This window comes from Lissotriton vulgaris, unplaced genomic scaffold (assembly GCF_964263255.1).
Source record: "Lissotriton vulgaris unplaced genomic scaffold, aLisVul1.2 SCAFFOLD_657, whole genome shotgun sequence".
Lineage (NCBI taxonomy): Eukaryota > Metazoa > Chordata > Amphibia > Caudata > Salamandridae > Lissotriton > Lissotriton vulgaris.
The window spans coordinates 114,898-136,808 of NW_028252532.1; positions in this window are offsets into that span (position 1 = coordinate 114,898).

A 21,911-nucleotide genomic window follows, 5' to 3' on the forward strand; every position below is an offset into this window, starting at 1 on the left:
GCAATAGCCATGAATGAGGTGGAACCTGCAGTGCAGCAAGCACAACAGGGTATTATTCAGTTTGAAAAGGTAGAGGAACAACTAAATATTGAACACAAAGAAATATATCTACAAGTCATACAACAGGTAGCACCTGGTTTCCTCCATGAAAGAAAAGAATGCCAATGTTCATCATGTTAACCTACTCTATAGTACATTAGTGGTCAAGCTGGAACAGGAAAAAGTATCTTAATTAAAGTTTTGACCAGTAATTTACACAAAACTACAGAATCAAATGTTTCTTGTGTTGTAACAGCTCCAACTGGAGCAGTAGCACACAACATTAAAGGTATTACTTTACATTGATTACTTATGCTACCTTTTGAACATGATAATAAATAGGAAAAAAAAGATATCGGGAGAAGCTTGTTATGAAGTCTCAAGAGTACTGAAGTAACTAAAACTTTTAATCATTGATGAGGTGAGAATTGGCTCAACCTTAAGGCTTGCATTTGTACATTTGCGAATGCAACAGATTTTAAAAACAGATTATAATATGATGTTAGGAGGGAAAGATTTAATTGTCTTTGGAGACCTACTACAACTTACACCTGTTTCAGGAAAACCTGTTTTTTAAAAAAACACTTCTCCATGATGCCACTGTTGGAATAGAAACTGTTTATGTTTACACAGTGCTCTATGTAAGTTAGCATTCGCTGTGCCATTTCCTTTTCAGACGCCATTTTAGGCTGTTCAAAACTGATCTCGTCCAAATCTGAGAAATGCTACCTTCTGAGTTTTGTTTCTTCTCTTAGGTATTGTTTCAGTAATGGGTGCACTGCTCATATTAGCGCATACCGATCCCACTAGATATAGACCCTCTCCCACTTGTCTGGTATCGGGCCCAGGATGGCACTGCCTTAGGTTATATTAGTTGTGCCAGATACGAGAAGCTGAAATCTTTATTTTGTATTTTACTGTTTAGCTGCACCTGTTTGGAAAATTCTACTGTGGGTGTGTTTCTGCTTGACTACGAAATGTACATAATGTATATTTATGCTTGTGGATTTCATTTCCCTCTGTAGCACTCCTATCGACTGGGAAGATGGGGCTCCACTCTGAGTGTATATGAATAGACAGTTTTAGTTTGTATTCTCTACTGTCTGACCGACACTTCATTTAGTTTGGAAGGCTGAGAGGTATTTATTAGTAACCCGGGTGGCCCTAAACGGGTTACTTCCTTCAGACTCAAAGAAATCTGTGGGAAGTATTGAAAATGTAAATATTTGGTTAAACTTTGAATATAAAGAACTTGTTAAGACTATACGACTAAAAGTCGATGAAGATTATGGAAATATTCCTAAAGAAATAAAAATAGGTATGTTGACGGAACATGGTAAACAAACATTAGAAAGTTGGCTTCTAAGGAACTTGTTTATATCTGAAAAAACAGCAGCAGAAGTAATGTACAATATGATGTATAAAACAATTCTATAGTTTCCCTAATGCCTACACTGCAAGAGTGTTGTACATTTAATGAACAACTACTCAAATTGGAAGAACAACACATTCTGTAAATTCATAGCCAATCACAATTCCAATATTTAAGTAATGGTATGGTGCAAAAAAACGGTTCATAGGCAAACTTTGATGAATTTCAAACTCTGTGGTTTATTTCAAAGACTGTAAATTAAAGCTATTGACAAAATCGATCACCAGGGAGTAACAATTCTTACTGAGAAACTACAGGCTAAATTGGATTCTTTGGAAAAATCTGTATCGAAAACTGTAGGAATATAAAAGAGTTTACATTTATGTAAAAACTGTTGAGTAATTTTGCAGCATAATTTGAATGTAGATGAAGGATTAGTAAATGGAGCAAAGGGAAAAGTTGTTGATTTTGTACATTTTCAAAATAGAGATGGAATAGATTTTTTGATTGTAAAATTTGACCAGATTAATGAACTAACACAGACTGGGTGTTGTGTTGTACGTTTTTTGCTTGTTAAGGACTTGTATGTTCAAAGAAAACAGTTTCCTCTGTCTCTAGCATATGCAGTAAATATTCATAAATCTCAAGATTTAAGTATAGACAGAGCTTTTGTAAACATTAGAAGTACTGTGTTCAAAGAGGGAATGACATATGTTGCATTGCTTCGAGAAAGAACGTAGTCCGGTTTGTAGTTGATAGAGTTTGATGAGAAAAAGCTTAGAGCTCATGCAAATTGTGTAAGAGAGTACAATCATTGTATGCTCCTCATTTAGGTGAATATCCAATATAGAAGAAATGTGTAGTGTGTCCAAAACTTAAATATATCAAACATTCAACTGAAGTTGAAGATGAGAAAACAATTGAAGAGAAAGTTGAAGGCGTAAAGAAAAGAAAATGATTTTGATTTGATTTGATTTGAATCGGATTTATAGAGCGCGTAGCTACCCGGAGGCGTCCCAGGGCTGTGGCTCAACCTGCAAGGTCCCTAAGGTAAGATTTAATAGGGGCAAAGATTATTAGGGGAAAAGCCAGGTCTTCAATAGCCTGCGGAAAGGCACTAACCATGGGGCAGATGGAAGGTTGGGGCAAGATGGTGGCCGCAGCAGTGGCCGTGTGAGTGACCAGTGCGCTGCCTCTTCCTTAGTGCTCCACGCCAGCCGCTACTCACCCGTTTGAAGCATGAAGATCGCGTTTTCTTTTCTCCTTTTGGCAGCGGGATGCAGTAATTCTTCGCCGGCGGTAGAAATAGCCCAGTGCCGGCTTAGTGGCTCTCAGCTCGGCCAGTCTGGTGGGGGTCGGACCCGTGTTTGGAGTGTGGATATTCTGCGGTCCCAGGTGCGACTGTTCCCATGTGTGCTAAAGGCAGACTGAGCGTGGTCTGATTAACAGCCGTGTAGTTCCCGCTGCTGCAGCAGTAGCAGCGGTTGAATTGAATCGCACTCATGGCTCCGAAGGGTAGAGGAGCGAGAACGCGTGGAGCCGCCACCGCGGTTAATTCAAATGGGTCGGAAGCAGCTGCGGGAGTCAGAGCTGATGTGTCCGGTGGCACAGGCGAATTCCTTAATGCAGACACGGCAGCAGGGAGAGACGCCAGGGAGCTGCTCAATGCACCGCCAGTTGTTTCAGCACTGCGTGGAAGAGGTAATGGCGAGGGCAAACGACATCTAGCTGAGTCTGAATACAGTTCCCTCGCTGCTGTCTCAGTATTGGTCCAGGCGCCATGTGAGCAAATCGACACACTGTCTTCAGTGCCAATCAGTAACCCTACGCTTCCTACGGTTCCTGCAATTTTCCTAAAAAAAGGCAAACATTAAAGCAAAAACCGGAGCATCTGCAGGGGTGGGTCCACAGACCCCTGCTCTCACAAATTTGCAGGACGCAAAAAATATAAATGAATTAACGGATGCGCGTAAATCTAATGCAATTGGATCTAGTGATAGCAGATTTGTTGATAATCTGACACTTGCCAATGACTCTCCAATCACCACGGTGGTGGCTATAAATACCAGTAAGGATAAAGATGTGATGTCCTCTGCAATTGTCTCCGGTGACGATAATACCAGTATAGTTGGTGACTGGGGAGATGATGGTGAGATGTTGGAAGATGATGATCTAGAGCAGTTCTTGGCCCAGTAAGTCGGAAAACTTATTGATCAAGACACCGTAAAAAGAATGCAAGAATTGGATTAAAACCCTTGTCTGATGTCTCCTCTTGCACAACCTAGATGGGATGGCACACCCCCAGATGGGTCTGATCAGATTCAAGATAATGTGGAGGAGGATGATGTGGTTACGTTGAATGTTATCTACAAGAGTATAATGACACATCGTTCAGAGACCAAGGCTGAAAGTATACGCACGCAGGGAGTGGTGCGGAAGTTACAAAATACGATTCTTCGGATGGCAAATCCTATACTGAAATAACTACAAGAGTAACCGAAACTGAAGAGCCCATAGCTGGCACAAAGGATTCCTTGAATAAGCAACAAGCAGCTATTGAGACATTGCAGAAAACAAAAACAGACGTTGAGTGGAAATTAACAGACCTCAAAAACCGCGCAAGGCGCAATAATCTGAGCGTTTCAGGCATACCTGAAACCAAGGAAGGGAAAGATGTGCGCAAGTTTATTGTTGAAGCCTTCACAGAGGCCTTCCCGGAGTTAAAAGACTGGCAATGGGAGAAAGAAGTTATTAGGGCACACAGATTCCCTTTTGTTCAACGTAAGCGCAAGGGGGGGAAGAGGGATGAATGTGCAACCTAGGGCAATTTTAATATGTCTCAATAATTACATACTGCAAGAGGCGTTTTATGATTTAGCACGTCCAGATAGACGCTGCTCTGGCAAAGGGTGTGAATTTTTTGTGTGCCCTGATTTTTGCCCTTCCACTGTCCAGCAAAGATGGCAACTGCGACAGTTGATTTCATTGTTCCAAGCCAAGGGCGCACAGGCATTTCTTTTTAACCCAGCCAAATTAAAGGTAATACATACAGATCAAACACAATACTACACATCTGAGATTCAGGCGCAAGACTTTTTGAAGACATTGGGTAATTAATAATATTTTGTATACACGCTCATTTCTTTGTAGCAGCTAAATGTGTTATTTGCGGCTTTGACTGATTCTCTTTTGCTTTTTTGCCTTTTTTTTGGGGGAAGTCTATTCACTATTCGCACTCTTTTTCGGGGTCAAGATGGCTAATGACTTAATTAGCTGGTTTGGTTCTTGAGATTAAAATGTATATGCAATATATATATTTCTCTGAATTGCTCAATTAACTTTAAGTGGTCTTTGTAAGATAATTCTTACAATCAATCCTTACAATCCTTACTATGTTATACATGTTGAAAAATCCTTAGTTTTATTGGTGAGTTCAGACATAACGGGTGATGGTCTAGCGGGGGGTCCTGGGGGAGGGTGGCTCACATTCACTCTCATCACTGAGGACATGGTCCTTAAGCCCTGGTGGTGGTGGTTGAGGGAGGGTTGGCTGGGCGGGCGTTTGAGGGTTGGGGTGCTAGGATGGGGGGTTAAACATAAAAGTTATACATGAGTACATTTATTTTCCTATTTGGAAAATTGGTTTGCTAGGCGGAGGTTCTATGATGTAGTGGTCTATATGAAAGAATTTAATGGCAGGTAAAGGTATCGGACTAGGTACATTGAATGTCAGGGGAGTGAACTCCATTAATAAAAGGCAGCGGGTAGCTCGGGAACTTCAGGTGCTCAGCTTTGAAATTATTTGTCTCCAGGAGACGCACGTAATATGGGCCAAACGGAATTTTTTAACTGAATAAGGGTATAATGTATTAGTATGTACTAAACAAACTTGTACATCTCAAGGTGTTGCAATACTGGCAAAAAAGCATACTGTAGGCACAGGCCGGATACTAGAGGATGGTCTCAGCAGATGGACAATATCTGAATGTGTTGTTGGATCGTTAAAGTTTACGCTATGTTCCGTATATGGCTCCTATTTTGATGAGTCTGCCTTTCTAGATTTTCTCAATGTGGAACTGTCCACCTGGCCTACCCCTCTAATCATATGCGGGGATTTGAATATAAATTTGCAACCAAATTCACTGAGTAACAATAGTTATAAGTATATTGGCAGGAAACCAAAAGTATATAAGTCACTACAAGCGCTTTTAACGGCACATGGATTGGTGGATTCATGGTCTTATCTTAGGGGTAATGATCCGGGATACACTTTTTTCTCTATACCTCATCAGAAGTTAGTGAGGTTAGATTATTTCTTTCTTGTACAACATTTGCTAATTGATGCATGTATCCAGGTCTACCCAAGGATCACATCTGACCATGGTCCTGTGGTCTTGACTTTAAACATTATAAGCGCAGCCAGTAAACCCAGAGAATTCTCTTTTGACCGTAAATTGTTGTTGGATATAAAATTCCATGACTATATGATGGATTGGATCACAGAATTTTTTAGGAATAATAGGGAGAGTACCGAAATGGGCTATGTCTGGGATGCGATCAAGGCCGCATTTAGGGGGTAGTTATTCAGCTTTGGGTTGCACGCGCAAAAACAATTGCGGTTAAAAATACAGGAGCTGTATCAAGGTCTTGGAAAGGCTGAGGAGGGGCTTGTGCAAGATATACATGCAGGTTGTGATATTCAAGATTCCGCTGTGGAAGTGGCCCTGTGTAAGTCAAAAATAAATCTCCAGTGGAGTCAGGAGGCGGCTAAAACATATACTGTTAAGCGACAGATGAATTATGAGTATGGGGAGGCAAGTGGCAGGTGCCTGGCCCAAAAAATGAGATCTAAGGAAGCTATGCAAATAATTCACTCCCTTGTTGATTCCACTGGAAGAGTGGTAGAAACCGAGATTGAAATATTGGAAGTATTTCAGAAGTTTTATGCAACATTATATTCAAGTGAAGACTATGACGTCCATAAAGCTGCAATATTGTTACAGCAGTATTGTAAACAAGACCTGGCCACGGAGGCAGCAGCGAAGTTAGAGGCCCCTATTACGCTACTTGAACTTGAACTGGCTATTAAGGGATTACCCGCAGGCAAGGCGGCGGGCCTGACAAACTTCCGCTGGAGATTTATAAAAGTTTTTTTCAAGTACTAAAGGACGATATTGTTGTATACTGTTATTATCTGTGACCACGAGATGGCACATGGCTCTGCCTGTGACATCTCGTGGCTGTCTTTGGCTGTTGTGCACATGCCTTGTTCTGCATCTTTTAAATGTGCTTGATGAGATCTTTTGTTGAGAACCGGCATTTCTGAACTGATGCACTGACTTGTTAAGACGTGCTTCTAATAAACTCCTGCTACTGATTTCTCCTCGAGTCCTCCAGTCTTTCCTACACTGGCGACGGGGGTAAAAGGACGTTCTCATCATTTTACTGAGGATTTTTTTTGTCAACATTTGAAAAGAAAAAGAAGAGTATTTTCAACAAAGTTTCCCTTGGTTTACTTGGTCTGGCGATCTTTACAGCGACGGAAGCGGATCCTCGCAGCTACTCCGACGACGATTTCGGAGGTATTTAAACTTGTTTCATCATTTTTCAGACTCTGAAAATTTTCTTTCATAGCGCGAGTTCAGCGCGAGTCTTTGTCCGTTTCTGAAGCTTCTAACTTCACGCGCGCATGCGTGAACAACGTAAAAGACGTCTTCACGTCACACGCTATCGAAACAAGGACAATTTCCTCTAAAGAGGAAGCAACAACGTAAAAGACGTTTCCACGTCACACGCTATCGAAACAAGGGCAAATTCCTCTAAATAGGAAGCAATTTCCACGGCGGCCATTTTAAGTTGGTCACTATCATCGGATTGTTTTTTTTTTCACCGTTTTTTTTATTTTCAAGCTGTTCTGTTTCCTGAAATCCATTCTACACGATCGTCTAGCAACTCGACCTCATACAAAGGTATTTTCCTGATATTAAGAGTACTTTTAGTTAGATTTTCAAAAAAATATTTTTTTTAACACATCAAAATATTGTTTTACATCAACAATTCTGACATGAGTGGAATCGTTCCTCCTCCTTCGTTTTTGGCTAATAAAGGTGACCCCCCCATGGAATGGGAAATATGGGAACCTGTTTTTCTAGCCTATGTTGAAGTTATGGATGGGACTGAATGTGAACCTGAGAGAAAATTATCTCTTTTAAAACATTGCCTAGGTGGAATTGGATTAAAAGAATTTGTTACTCTTCCAGCTTTAACTAATCCTGGAGAAAAAAATGTGTATGAATGTGCAGCAGAACAACTAAAAATTAGGTTTGGAAAAAAAAAGAACGTTGTTATGGAGAGATTTATTTTCTATTCTCGCAAACAATCCGCAGATGAGCCCATTGATGACTTTGTATCATCTCTCAGATCTCTTGCTGTAACATGTGATTTTGAACATATAACTTACGAACAGGTACTAAGAGACCAAATATTGATGAGAACAAATAATAAAAAGGTCCAGGAAAGACTTTGGACAACCTCGGATATGTCTCTAAATGCAGCCATTGACATTGCAAGGTCGATTGAACATTCCGAGAAATTCGTAAAGGAGATAAGAGGAAATGAAAAGGGAGATGTCTTTAGCGTCTCCAAAGAAGGAGAGAAATTCAGGAAACCATTTACTTCTAGAAGTGATTCTACTAGTAATAAGAGTGACTCAAAATTTAAGTACACTAAAAGTGATAAGAAGAGCAACACTCACTGGATTTGTTTCAGATGTGGAAGTCCAAACCATTTGGCAAACTCTAAAGTTTGTCCTGCCCTTGATAAAATGTGTATGAAATGCAATAAGAAAGGACATTTAACAAAATTTTGTAAATCTACTACGAAAAAAGTTAACATAGTTCAAGATTTTGATGAATACGATTCAAATGAAAATGATATTAATACTGTTATTAATATTTGTGGTAGTGAAGGTGTAAGTAAATTTCCATCCTGTGATGTGATTATAGAGGGGAAAACAATTAACATTTTTGTGGACACCTGTGCATGGTATACATTATTGGGTTTAGATGTTGTAAAAAAAAATTGGCCCAACAAAATTTTACTTGAGTCCGACATTTCCCCAGGGGGTTACACCGGACACAGGATTGATTTGGTAGGTTATTTTTGGGGGAAAATCACCTTCTCAGGGGAATCCACATACGGTAAAATATATGTCGCTAAGTCTGGACAGCCTTTGTTAGGATGGCCACACCAAGATCAATTGGGCATTAAGATAGATCCTAGAGCTAATCCACCTGTTTACTCTGTTACTAACACCAATGATCTAGATCGTGATCTCATGGTTGATAATCTAAAGTCTGAGTTTCCTCATGTTTTCAGTGGAAAACTCGGTCAATTTTTGGGTTTTAAACACACTATTAAACTCAACGATGGTGTAGTTCCTGTTCGGCACAGAGTCAGGAACGTCCCTCTTACTTACAGGGATAAACTTAAGGTGCTTCTCAAAGATTTGTGTGACAAGGATATCATTGAGCCCATTGAGTCCTCCCCGTGGGTTTCCCCGATCGTTATTTCGGTCAAATCCAACGGCGAATTGAGACTCTGTGTTGACCTTCGCAGTTTAAATAACTCTATTTGGGTGGATGCTCATCCTTTGCCAAACTTGCATGAGATGGTTTCAACATTGGGAGGTGCAGTGATTTTTTCGTGTATCGATCTGGCAAGCGCCTATCATCAAGTCGTTCTAGATGATGATTCCAAAAATTTGACGGCTTTTATTACGCCAGAAGGCCTCTTTAGGTACAAACGCATGCCTTTTGGGTTGGCTAGTGCCGCCTCCGTTTTCCAAAGACTGATGAAAGAGACACTTGAGGGGTTGACAGGGGCAATCGCCTTTCAAGATGATATTCTTGTATTTGGAAAAAATGTAGAGGAGCATGATATTAATTTAAGGAATGTCATTTCCGCCTTGTCTTCTAAAGGTCTTACTCTTCGTCTTGATAAGTGTAAAATAAGAGAAAGAGAAGTTGAGTATTTAGGACATTCCATAAGTGGTTCTGGGATCAGACCTAAGCAAAAACACATAGAGAGCATCATTAAAGCTCCTGTGCCTGTTTCAAAAGAACAATTGGTAGCTTTTTTAGGATTAATAGAATTCTATGCAAAATTCATCCCAAATTTCTCTTCCAAAGTTGATTCCTTTAGACCACTTCTAAAGAAGAACGCAAGATTTGTATGGTCTGATGTTATGACGGAGGTATTTCACAATCTTAAAGGGTTTGTTGTGAATGCACCTTGTTTAAGACCCTTTGTTATTGGGAAAAAATGTACCATCATGGTAGATGCAAGTAGCACAGGGTTAGGAGCTGTGCTCATGCAGAATGACTGTGGAAAAGAATGGATAATTGCTTATGCCTCAAGGGCTTTGAGGGACGCTGAAAAACACTATTCAGTTATTGAAAGAGAGCTATTGGCGTCAGTTTGGGCAGCCGAACATTTTAAAACATTTTTGTGGGGAACGAAATTCATTATCAAGACGGACCATAAGCCTCTCATTTACATGATGGCACCGGGTGGAGGTCGAACTTTATCAGCTCGCTTAGCCAGGTTGGCATCTAGGCTACAGTCTTTTCACTTTGAGATGGTGTATGTAAAGGGGAAAACTAACATTCATGCTGATTGTATGTCTAGGTTGCACACTTCCTGCGATTTTCCATCTGACAATGACGAATGTGAAGTTGCGTTTACTTCACAAGACATCATGTTAGTGTTTGGGGAGAAGTTTGATTTAAGTAAAGAGTCCTGGGCAAGAGAAATGGAGAAGAGTGTTGAATTGACTCAGGTTAAGAATTACATTCTACAAGGATGGCCTGAACTAAGAAAGTTTTCAGGTGATATGATGAGTTATGCCAAAGTTCAAGATGAGTTGGCTGTTGAAAATGGGGTTCTGATGCGAGGTGATAAATTCATCCCTCCTTTTGCTTTGAGAAATACCATTATTAGTATTGCCCATGAGGGACATTTAGGAATTTCTTTTACCAGGAGACGCGTAAAAGATTTTTTTTTGGTGGCCAGGAGTGGATGGTTGTGTTGAACACTATGTCCAAAAATGTACAGAATGTGCTAACAGTGATAAGTCTGCTGTTCCTTTACGTCCTGAACCTTGTCCTGTGGCATGTCCTTTTGGTCCTTGGCAGAAATTAGGTCTTGATTTCATTGGTCCATTTTCTGTTCTACCTGAGCGTGAGAGATTTGGGATGGTCTTGATAGATTACTTCTCAAAATGGCCAGAGGTAAAGATGGTTAAAGAGATAACAACTAGGAACGTAGTAGAGTTTTTGGATGATGTTTTTTGCAGGGAAGGAATTCCAGAAGAAATAGTAACGGACAATGGTCCACAGTTCACTAGTAAGGATTTTCAAGGCTTTATCACCAAATGTGGGATTTTGCACAATAAGATTGCTGTGTTCCATCCTGAAGCCAATGGCCAAGTTGAAAGATTCAACAGAGTTGTGAAGGAGGCGATCCAACTTTCTGTTAAGGGTCAATTAAATTGGCGTAATGCCCTTCAGTCTATGTTATTGTCCTATAGGACGTCTCCTAACTCTGTCACTTTGGTTAGTCCATTTGAACTTTTAAGGGGTCGGAAACCCAGTACTCGTTTGAATCCATGGTGGTTGAAAAAGAGTTTGGGTGATAATGGTGTTTCTTCAAGAGTAGATTATGAGTTGGTTAGAGACAGGGTCAGCGCATATAAGGATAAGATGAAGGAAAGGATGGGAGCAAAGCAGGGATCTGTTAGCAAACATATCATCTCAGCTGGAGACTTTGTCCGTATTAAAAGAAAGGAAGTTGTTCCGAAAGGGGGTCAAATCTGGTCCCGCCCCATGGAAGTCATTGAAGTTTTCAAGCATGCTGTCAGGATTGAGGATGGTAGTGTTTGGAACTTGAACAGAGTTTCTGTATTTAAAGGTCAAGGTATGCCGAGTGACGTTGTTGTGTCAAGCGATGACACCAATGTTTTTCTTGATTTTGAATCGGGTATTGTGGAACATTCTTCAAGGTGTCTTTTGAGTGAGAATGAGAATTCTGAGGCAGTAAGGACCTTTCCTTCCACTGTGGTTTCAAAAAAATGTCCTCCAGTCTTTCCTACAGATATGTTAACCATCTTCAGGCAGGCTCAGACTAGCGCATACCTTAGATCATGGGATGAGGCCAGCATTGTGGCCAGCATCGTGGTTTTTAGAAAAAGGGAAAGCCTGCAGATCGTGCAGCCTCATATCGCCCTATATCATTGTTAAACACTGATTGTAAAATGTATTCAAAAATATTGGCGGCAAGGCTGGCCGCAGTGATTTCTCCACTGGTGTCAATACGGCAGCACGGGTTTATTCCCAAACGCGGAACAACGGATCATGTCAACCGGGTGATAGCTTTAATAGATTATGCTAATGGCACTGGTGAGACTCTTAGTCTTATACTATTAGACGCCGAGAAGGCTTTTGACCAAGTCTCTGGGCTTTTTTATGGGCTGTGATGAGAAGTCGTGGGTTTGGTCCACAGTTCATAAAAGCCCTACAGACGCTATATCAAAAACCAATAGCTAGGATCTATACTATGGGGCTACAATTGGCAGCAGTGCCTATATATAGGGGAACAAAGCAAGGTTGTCCTTGTCCCCGCTAAAATTTTCTTTATATATATTGATCCATTTTTTAAAGATGATCGAGAATAGCTCTCGGATAGCGCCAGTAATAATACGTCAACAAGAATACTGTGTCTTCGCATATGCTGACGATGTGGTTGTTGTCTCCCCAAAACTAGCAGTGGCAATTTTAGAGATAGAGGATTTGGCGGCTGTATACGGAACAGTTTCTGGCTATAAATTAGATACCGCCAAAACTCAGATATTATGTATAATTACCGGACCCTATGCAGTTACAGGGTATCAAGAGAGGTGATGTATTTGGGGGTACGGGTAAGGGCCTCTGCCTCTGCCTTGGTAGAATCTAACTGGGAGAGGTTAATGTCCGGGATTCGGAAACAACTAGATCAATACGAATGTTTGCATTTAACATTAATAGGCAGATGCAATATTTTAAAAATGATGGTTCTACCAAAAAATTTGTATTTTTTCCCGGTGTATACCATTGGAGATACACCAGGCTAGCCTTATGCAGCTTCAATCCATATGCATAAGATGTCTATGGGCACGGGGGAAAGCTTGCCGTGCCAAGAGATATATGGTTTTACCTAAGGCTGTAGGTGGCTGGGCTGTACCTGATTTTGTGCTTTATTACAATGCTTGTATGCTCCAGCACATGAACCTATTGCTCACTAGGGAAGGACTGGAACAGCCGTCCATATATAGCATGTTGCTAGGCACTGAAGTAAAAAATCGGCTTTTTCTTAACTAATTGGAGCTACTACAAGCGCACAAGATTTAAGGTTCTAATGGCTGCATACAAAGTCTGGAATGCTGTTAAATAAAATATACAAGGTAGAAAAAATATCTTGGTATACCCCACTGAGAGCTCCGATTTTCTTTCCAAGTGTATTCTGGGATAGGGTTGTGTATAACTGGTGAGCCAAAGGGGTAAATTGTGTGGGTGATTTGTTTACAGCAGCTGGGCTGAAATCGTTTGAACAGCTTAAGGAGCAATACCTTCTTCCAACCTCACACTTTTTAAAATATTTACAAATCCGTGATCATTTGCTGAAACCCCGATTGTGTATACAATCTAATCCACTTATTGAAGCTAATAAGAAAGCAGCTCGGGTAGGTGTTCTTTGTAGTATAATGATAGATGCCATGCCCAATGACATAGAAATCCATACTAATAAATGGGAGAATAGATTGGGATGTCAAGGGATCTCACTCGAGACCCTAACCGAATTAGCTGGGTGGCTATTTCTGTCCGCTAATCGAGCCGCTAAACACTATAAAACCATTTTTTATCTATACCACACACCTGACAAAATCTCAAAATGGGCAGGCGAACCGGATGGAAAATGCTTTCGGTGTGGTGTCTCTGCGGCTGATGTGGTGCACATTTTTGGTACATGTGTAGAATTGAGGAGTCTGTTTGAGCACGTGGGCAGGTTTCTATCTGAGATTGTGAGAACAACTACCCATCTTTCACTAATGCAAATTTTATTGGGGGTAGAAATGGGTGCTGGTGCGGGCTCCATGCCCAGTAATACTGTATATCTGGTTTTTGTAGCCACAGCAGTGCTTAGGCTCTGTATTGCTTCGTGTTGGTTGCAAAAGGAAGCTCCATCATTTGATGCCTAGCGGGCAAGCTTTTTTGTTATGTTTAATATCGAGCATAGCTTACATGCCCTGTAGGGCGGCGGAAACAGAAATTGGGGGAGCAAATCTGGGGGGCACTTAGCTCTCATTTGGAAGTGGATGCTTGAATTCTCCTGATTTCATATGTATTTTCATGTATTTGTGCGTTTTTTTTATGATTCAAGATTATCTTTGCTCAGAATCTGCTTGATGTCTGGTACATCTAATGTATGATTTCTTTTTTTTGTATCGAATTACTACATCCGCCTTCCAATTTTTTTTTTTTCTGAAGTATTGTTATGTACTCATGTATGTTTTCAATAAATACATTTAAAAAAAAGAGACACTAACCATGCACTCATCCAATCACCCAGGGGCTACTCTTGCACTTATCCAATTACCCAGGCACTTGCCATGCACTCATCCAATCACCCAGGCACTATCAAAGCAGTATGCAGTCCCTCAGGCACTACCCATGCACTTATCCAATCACCCTAGCACTATCCATGCTCTTATTCATTAACTCAGCCACGACACTTGCACTCATACATTCACCCAGGCACTGCCCATGCACATATGCAATCACTGCCTTTGCACTCATTCGTACACTCAGGCAGTACCCATGCAGTCATTCATTGACTCAGGCACTATCCATGTACTCATTCATTCACACAGGCACTACCTCTGCACTCATCAATTCACTCGGATGTAAACCTTGAACTCATCTATTCACTCATGCAGTAACCTTGCACTCATTCATTCACCCAGGCACTGCCCATTCACACATACAATCACTCAGTCAATACCCTTGTATTCATCAATTCACCCAGGCACTGCTCGTGCACATATCCAATCACCCAGTCACTACCTTTGCACTCATCTATACACTCAGGCAGTTCCCATGCACTCCTCAATTGACTCAGGCACTACCAAAGAACTCATGCCTTCACCCAGGCACAACCTATGAACTCATCCATTCACTCAAAACTGGCACTTCTAATAACTCATGCACTCCCCATGCACTCATCCATTCGCTTACATACTACCCATACACTCTCTCCATCACTCAGGGACTATCCATGCACTCATCCATTCACCCAGGCACTAACCATGCACTCATCCAATCATCCATGCACTGCACTATAACTCATCCTTTTGCTCATCCTTTCACTACGGCACTACAAATCCATTCATGCAATCACCCCGGCACTACCCTTCCACTCATCCATTCACAGAGGCAATACCCATGCATGCATTTAATCATCCAGGTACTACCCAGGCGCACATGCAATCATGCAGGCACTGACCATGTATCTGTGCATTCACCCAATTACCAAACCACTACTTGTTCATTCATTCCATAATTCAGGCATTACACTCACGTACCCATTAGAACATTGAGGCACTATGCATGCATTCTTACAATTACTCATAAACTACTTAAACAGCCCTTCAATCACACAGACAGAAATTATGAACTTATACAAACAGTAATGCACTATTCATCCAGTCAACTAAACATTCAAACACTAATCAAACACTCACCACATATACATACACTATTATACAAATCACTCACCCACACACATTTAACCATCCAATCAGTTTCACCACATACAATGTTTCTATTTTTTACCAGAATAGGTGATTTTCTAACTTTTATTTTTTTACTATTCTGAGGTAATTTGTGTTTTCTAACAATCTTTAATTTTTCTATGGTTTTTTTGACATTTTTTAAAGAAAAAAAGGTCAATGCTCCTAAAAAGGATGCAGAGCCAACAAAAAAATAACACTTGCGTGCCCTAATGAGATTGATGACAGCATCAATTGACTGTTCACCTACGCAGAGCATGGTTTGGCACTTCCTACAGTGCAGTCCAGCTTCTGCAGAATCAGGGAAGATCTGAGGTTGAGGTGTGGAGAGAACAGGTGCATCAGAAGTCAAAGGATGATTGAGTACCCTTTAGGAAGCTTGCTCCCTCTTCTCCCGAGCCATAACTTCCCTCTCAAGATGAGTTGAGTGCATGGTCTCCAGATGCTTTTTCATGGATGATGTTCCACATGAAAACTTTTTCTTATATCCTCTGGAGAGATCTTTCTGGCATAGGAAGCAGGTGACCTTCCTGGTATTGACCTTTTTTTATCACCCTCTGGTATGTTGAAAAAGGCCCAAACACTGCTCTTTTTAAGTTTGTTGACCGGATTTTTAATATCCTCACCCTGTTCAAGCTCTTTCTCTTCCGGATGTGAAAACGCCATTTTCCAAATCAATTGGTCAAAACTAAAATGCTGTAGAGACAACAAAAAAGGTATCCGACGAGGCAAACGCACACAAAACAAGAAGAAAAGAACAGGTGTTGGATCTCCCTTCTGAGAGAATGAAAACCTTTTAAACCAAAACTTCAAAAGCTTTCTTTCCTTGTGACATGACATTGCGATGGACTTGCATGCCCACCACATATATGTAGCAAATCTGTAAACTTTGCTTATTACTATTAGTAAAAAATAATTAAGTAGTTAAGTGAAATGTTTTTAAGCAAAATAGATATTTAAATTTTGTACCGTGATATTTCCATATTTTAAAATTACTCCAGTTTCATGATCCCGCAATCCCGCACATATGTGCCAGCAGGGTCCGCAACAGTGTTGGATTTCCATAACATACTTTGAAATTTGTTTTTAACATTTAACATATCTTCAATTAAATTTCACTACTCCAGGTGTAATTTGCCAAAATGTTAGTGTTTCTAAAAATTATTGTAACTGAATTCATCACTGTAAAAAATGTGAGAAGTCGCAACCCCAACGTAACCGGTGTATGATGGTGCTGTGTACATACAAATCTGTTCTAAATCTCCTAAAAACATTTTACATCTACTCTAAAGCTATTTATTTATATTCAGTAATGAACTTCTTTCTGAAAAATAAATATTATATCGGTCTAAATATGTATTTTACACTTACATACGTATAACGGATTCATGCACCGTATGGGTGGATCCGCAGCCGGTGCTTGATAGCATTGTGTCTATACAAATATGTTCAAAAGGTTTTTTAAAAAATGTATAGCTTCTGTAATACTATATTTTTACATTCCGTTCCGTAATAAATATTGTCCTGTAAAATATATATTATTTTGTTGTAAATATGTATTTTACTCTTACATTTGTATAATGGATTTGCAAACCGAGCGCGTTTCACCGTGACAGGTGAGCAACACTTCTATTAATAATTATGACACAACAATACAACTTTTATACTGTTAAAGTAATAGTGGAAAAATTTATTTAGAATAAAACAGTAAATAAAATAACCCCAAAATATTAAATACATTTTTTCTATTTCCATGCATAATTCTGTCATATAATATTATATATTCTACAAAATTATAAACAATAGAGCAATATTAAAAATTGAAATCTTTCAAATAAATAAAACTATCAATAATCAGCTATATTATATATATTTTAAATAAGTGATAACATGTGTTTTAAACTTTTTAAAATACAAGGAAAATCTTACAAAAAAATAAACAAATAGTTACAGAAATGTTTTAATAAATAAAACTGCTTGATAATCATAGAAATTCACTGAAAAAGTTTACAGAGAGGTTATAGTTAGGAAATGGAATTTTAAAAAAACATTGAAATTCACTGAAAAAAACGAACGGTTACAGGAAATTTATAGTTAGGAATAAGCATTTAAAAAACCTTTGAATTCCACTGAAAAAAACACAGGTTTCAGGGACATTACAGTTATGAATTAGCATTTAAAAAACTGTCGAAATTCAGAGAAATAAACACAGGTTACAGGGACGTTATAGTAAGGTTGACATTTCACAGGTACAAAGCGGGTGAAATTCAGATGTTATTGTTACCTGAGCTAACTATAACTTGCCCCCTGCAATGCACTGCTGATGATGTCACATATTACATCACTGATGACATAGTCAGTGACATCACTGATAATATTACTGATGACATCTCAAATGACATCATTGATGACATCATTCACAAACACTCTAATGCACCTACTCTTATCTCAATATAACCTTTCATACTCCCACTCCAAATTGCAGGCTACCATTCCCAAAACCATTGACATATCAATACCTATACTTACATACACATTCACTGATTTATAGGTCAACCTACACATCCACTCACTCACCCATACAGCGAGTCATACACCCACTCATTCACCAATACAGACACTGATATATACAATCATACACCCATACAGACACTAACACACCATCAGTCGTCCATAGAGATACTCACATACCTAGTCACTCACCCAAAGAGTCAGTCGCACTGCTACTTACTCACCCATAAAGTTATGCACTAAGTATGGGCGGAAAATCTGTTCCGCTCGCTGAATTTGCCGATTTTCGGCAATTTCGTGATCCGCGAATCTCGCGAAATTGCCGGAAAATCCGCAAATCCGGTCGCGGGTGGATTTTTTTTTTTTAAACGGTGGCTGGCATCTTCATGCAGGTTAGGTTTCATTCTGGCATGATGCTCCTGTCACAAAAATTAAACCTCAACAGGAAGCACTTACATATATAAATAAAGCAGGTGCCCCAGTTGAAGCTCAAATTCAGTAACGCATTCAGCCCAAAAACAATTGTGAGCTTTGTCCAGGCTGGGCAGGTGTGCTTTCTCCCCATATCTACAGTCGAAACGTAGCTGTGATACCTGATGGAGGCCTATGCATCCTTGACTTTCACAAGTGCAATCCCCATGCAGTTCCTGTGACCAGGGGCTTCTTTCTCCTCATCTGCTGCTCTGATCGGTCTCTGACCTTTTATACACACAAGAGGCATGTGAACTCGCATAGAAGCCCCGCTCTTTGGCCCCACCCAGACACTAGTGGTGTGCACCGTTTTCCTGCCCTGATCCACTATGATGGACAGCTCACTCAAGGGACCCCGGCGCTGGGCAGGTGTGCTTTCTCCCCATATCTGCAGTTGAAAATTAGCTGTGATGCTGGATAGAGGCCTCTGTATCATTCACTTTCACAAGCGCAATCCTCGTGCAGTTCCTGTATCCAGGAGCTTCGATCTCCTCATCTGCTGCTCTGATCGGTCTCAGACCTTTTATACACACAAGAGGCATGTGAACTCGTATAGAAGTCCTGCCCATTTGGTCCCGCCCACACACTAGCAGTGTGCACCGTCTTCCCGCCATTAACCCACTATGATGGACAGCTGCGCCCTTCGGCGCGATGGCATAGTAACACACACATGGTCACTGGAGATTACTCTTCCGGCCCTTTCGCAGCCGCAGTGTTGGAAAAGCACTATACATTTACCCAATCAGCTAGCACTTACTGTTAGCCAGTAGAAACAGTAATTTGTGCAAATCAGCGAGTTCGCAGATTTTTAGTGAACTCGCTGATTTTTTGGGCAATTTCGCATGAATTTGCGGACGGCAAATCTGCAAAATTCGCCCATACTTATTATGCACACACCACTTCACTTCATCAAACTGATACTAACACATGCTTACTCTCCTATACAGTCACTAACACAATAACACATCACACATACAGTCACTTGTATACTCCAACACTCACATATACTGCCTTTCACATATGCAGTTACTCACCCATATTCCACTAAGAAATCCATTCAATCAGTGACACAGCCACACACACACTCGCTCACCCATACAGTCCCTTGCAGATGAACTCATGAACTCATAGAGCCAGAGATTCACCCACTCTCTCATCCATTCAGGGAGTCACTCACCTCCTCACCTACCCACACGGACACTCAGACACCCTTACAGGGACTCAAACAACCAATCAATAACCCATCTAGACACCCATGTACCTACTCACCAACCCATGCTGCCACTTACACACCAACTGATAGACTGATACAGACATTCAGGAACCGCCTCTACGGTTGCCCCAACTTTTTGCTTGACGGAATGCTGTTTATGACATGTCTGACTGTGATGTTAAGTACTTAGGTACATCCCATATTGGATATTGGAGTACCCTTATCAGTCTCTAGTATATGGTACTAAGATACCTAGGGCATAGGGATCCCAAAGGTCCCCCATAGGCTGAAGCATGTATTATGCCACATATGGGAGACCATTCAAACTATCTCTACAGGCCTGCCACAGCAGTCTGTGTAAGCTGGTGCTAGCATCTCTTACAAAAGATATATTGGTCCTTATATCTAAGGGCACTGCACTTAAAACCTATAAGTGATGCCTACAGCAGGCCTTTTCAATCCTGAAGGCATCCTTCTTGATTCTAAGTGTAAGAGTGCCAGTGCATGAGCAGGACACCCTTACAGTCATCGGAGTCCATTCTTCCTGGTTGTAAGTGAGACAGCCATATAACATGGAGGGTCATTATGCGATGACCAACTCTAAACTGCCTGTTACTAAACCCTGTTGTGTTTGGTATCAAACATGTCGGAATCATACCTCCACCCCGTAAGCAGTGTGGGAGGTGTTATTTCAAGCACTGTACCGGCTAGTCCCTCATTGCTCCGAGTACCACTCTTCTGGATCTGGCTAGCACAACATGGCTGCTGCTGATCAGAGACCCGATTCTGCACTCCTGCTGCTTAGCCAAGCTCAAGCAGAGGAAGGGACAACAATAGGCATCCTGTCACCTCTCAGACAGGGTTTAGCATATCGGGACAGGGTGGCAGCGCCACATATTCTGTGTACAGGGCACACTTGGTGTCCTCTAAGGATAGTCCAGCTCAAACCAGTGCAGGGAGCCATTGGCTCTTGTGCAACACTGGACAAAGGACAGGGGAGTATACTCCCCTTGTCCAACCACACCTTAGGGAGAGCCCCTGTATTGTCCCAACTCTTTCCTTAGGGTACTTAAGGGCTTACCTGAGGGTGGGTCCTTGGATTCATTGTGGGACACAATACAGTTCAAACACCACTTCAACTTTGACTGTCTGGGCACTATGATCTTCACTAGACTTCACTCTGTGTATCAAGGCTGCACCGGTAAGACTCCTGCTGCTCCTGATCTACTCGCCCTGCTCATCTGCTGCAACATCCACTCCTGTATTCCATAGTACACAAAAACTACCAAGGCCTGTGAGCATCCAAGACACCTGAAGGAATCTCCCTTGAAGTGAATGAGTCACTCCCCCTTATCTGCAGACACCATAACTAAGCTGACCGGTCTGCTGATCCGGGGCTCCCCATGGACTCTGAAAGGCTCAGCAACACAAGATGTGATTCTCCACATCCATCTAGGCTTGCCCATTCCTTTCTCCAAGTTTGAGGCCAATAACCCTTGGCGGAGCCACAGGAGCCGAACAGCTGTGCACAGTGTTGACTTGCAATTGCAAAGGCTTGTTGGCTACCTTCAATCAAGATCTTCAGGCAAAATGTATCCCCAATCTCATCCATCTGCAGTGACCAGAATCATCGACCACACCACATTGGTTGCACCATGGGCCTGCTTCTTTGGTAAGCTGCCCGAGGTTCTCTTACGATTCCAATGCCTCTGGCCTATAGGTACTGTTGAGGGTCACTTTGAGTTCTTTTGGGCTACACTTATTGTTTTGGGCCTGCCCTGACTCCTCTGCTTGTGTTGAGTCTCTTGCGCCTTGCTGTTCTTGACTTTGCACCCTCTTCTAATTCCAAATTCTTTGCAGTTGCCAAGGATTGTTAGTGTTCCTGCTGGACAATGACCCCTCAGTTCTCAACATCCGATATCGGACAGCTTGTGTGTACAGCTTCTGCTCTTCCACAGCATCACCTGATCCACACAGCTGCAGTTCCAAGGTCAACTCTTCTTCAGCACCAGCCATCGATGGGCATTCATCTTCAGTGGCTCCTGGTCACTTCCAAGTGGCATACACTCTCTCCCCTCTGCTTTTAGGTACTTCTTGACCTGAATGCACCTTTGGGTTCCACCGGACACTTTCACATTTACAGTAGCTGCACTTTCCTGAAGTCCTTCTTTGGGTTCGACGTGGTTTCCGACGACACTTCACATCTATGCACCAGCTCCCCTGGGGAAGGTATTTTGGTTCTTAAGGCAAGTGGGGTGGCTCTCCACCCTTCTGTCTTCCACAGGATTTCACCAGAGTCCACTGGGAAGGGTCCTTCTTCTTTAAAATTGCAACCACGACTTACACGTTGATTTGTATGGAGAATGCAGTCATGTTCCTACACTGCACACAACCTCATTGGGGCTCCTAGATACTCACCTAGG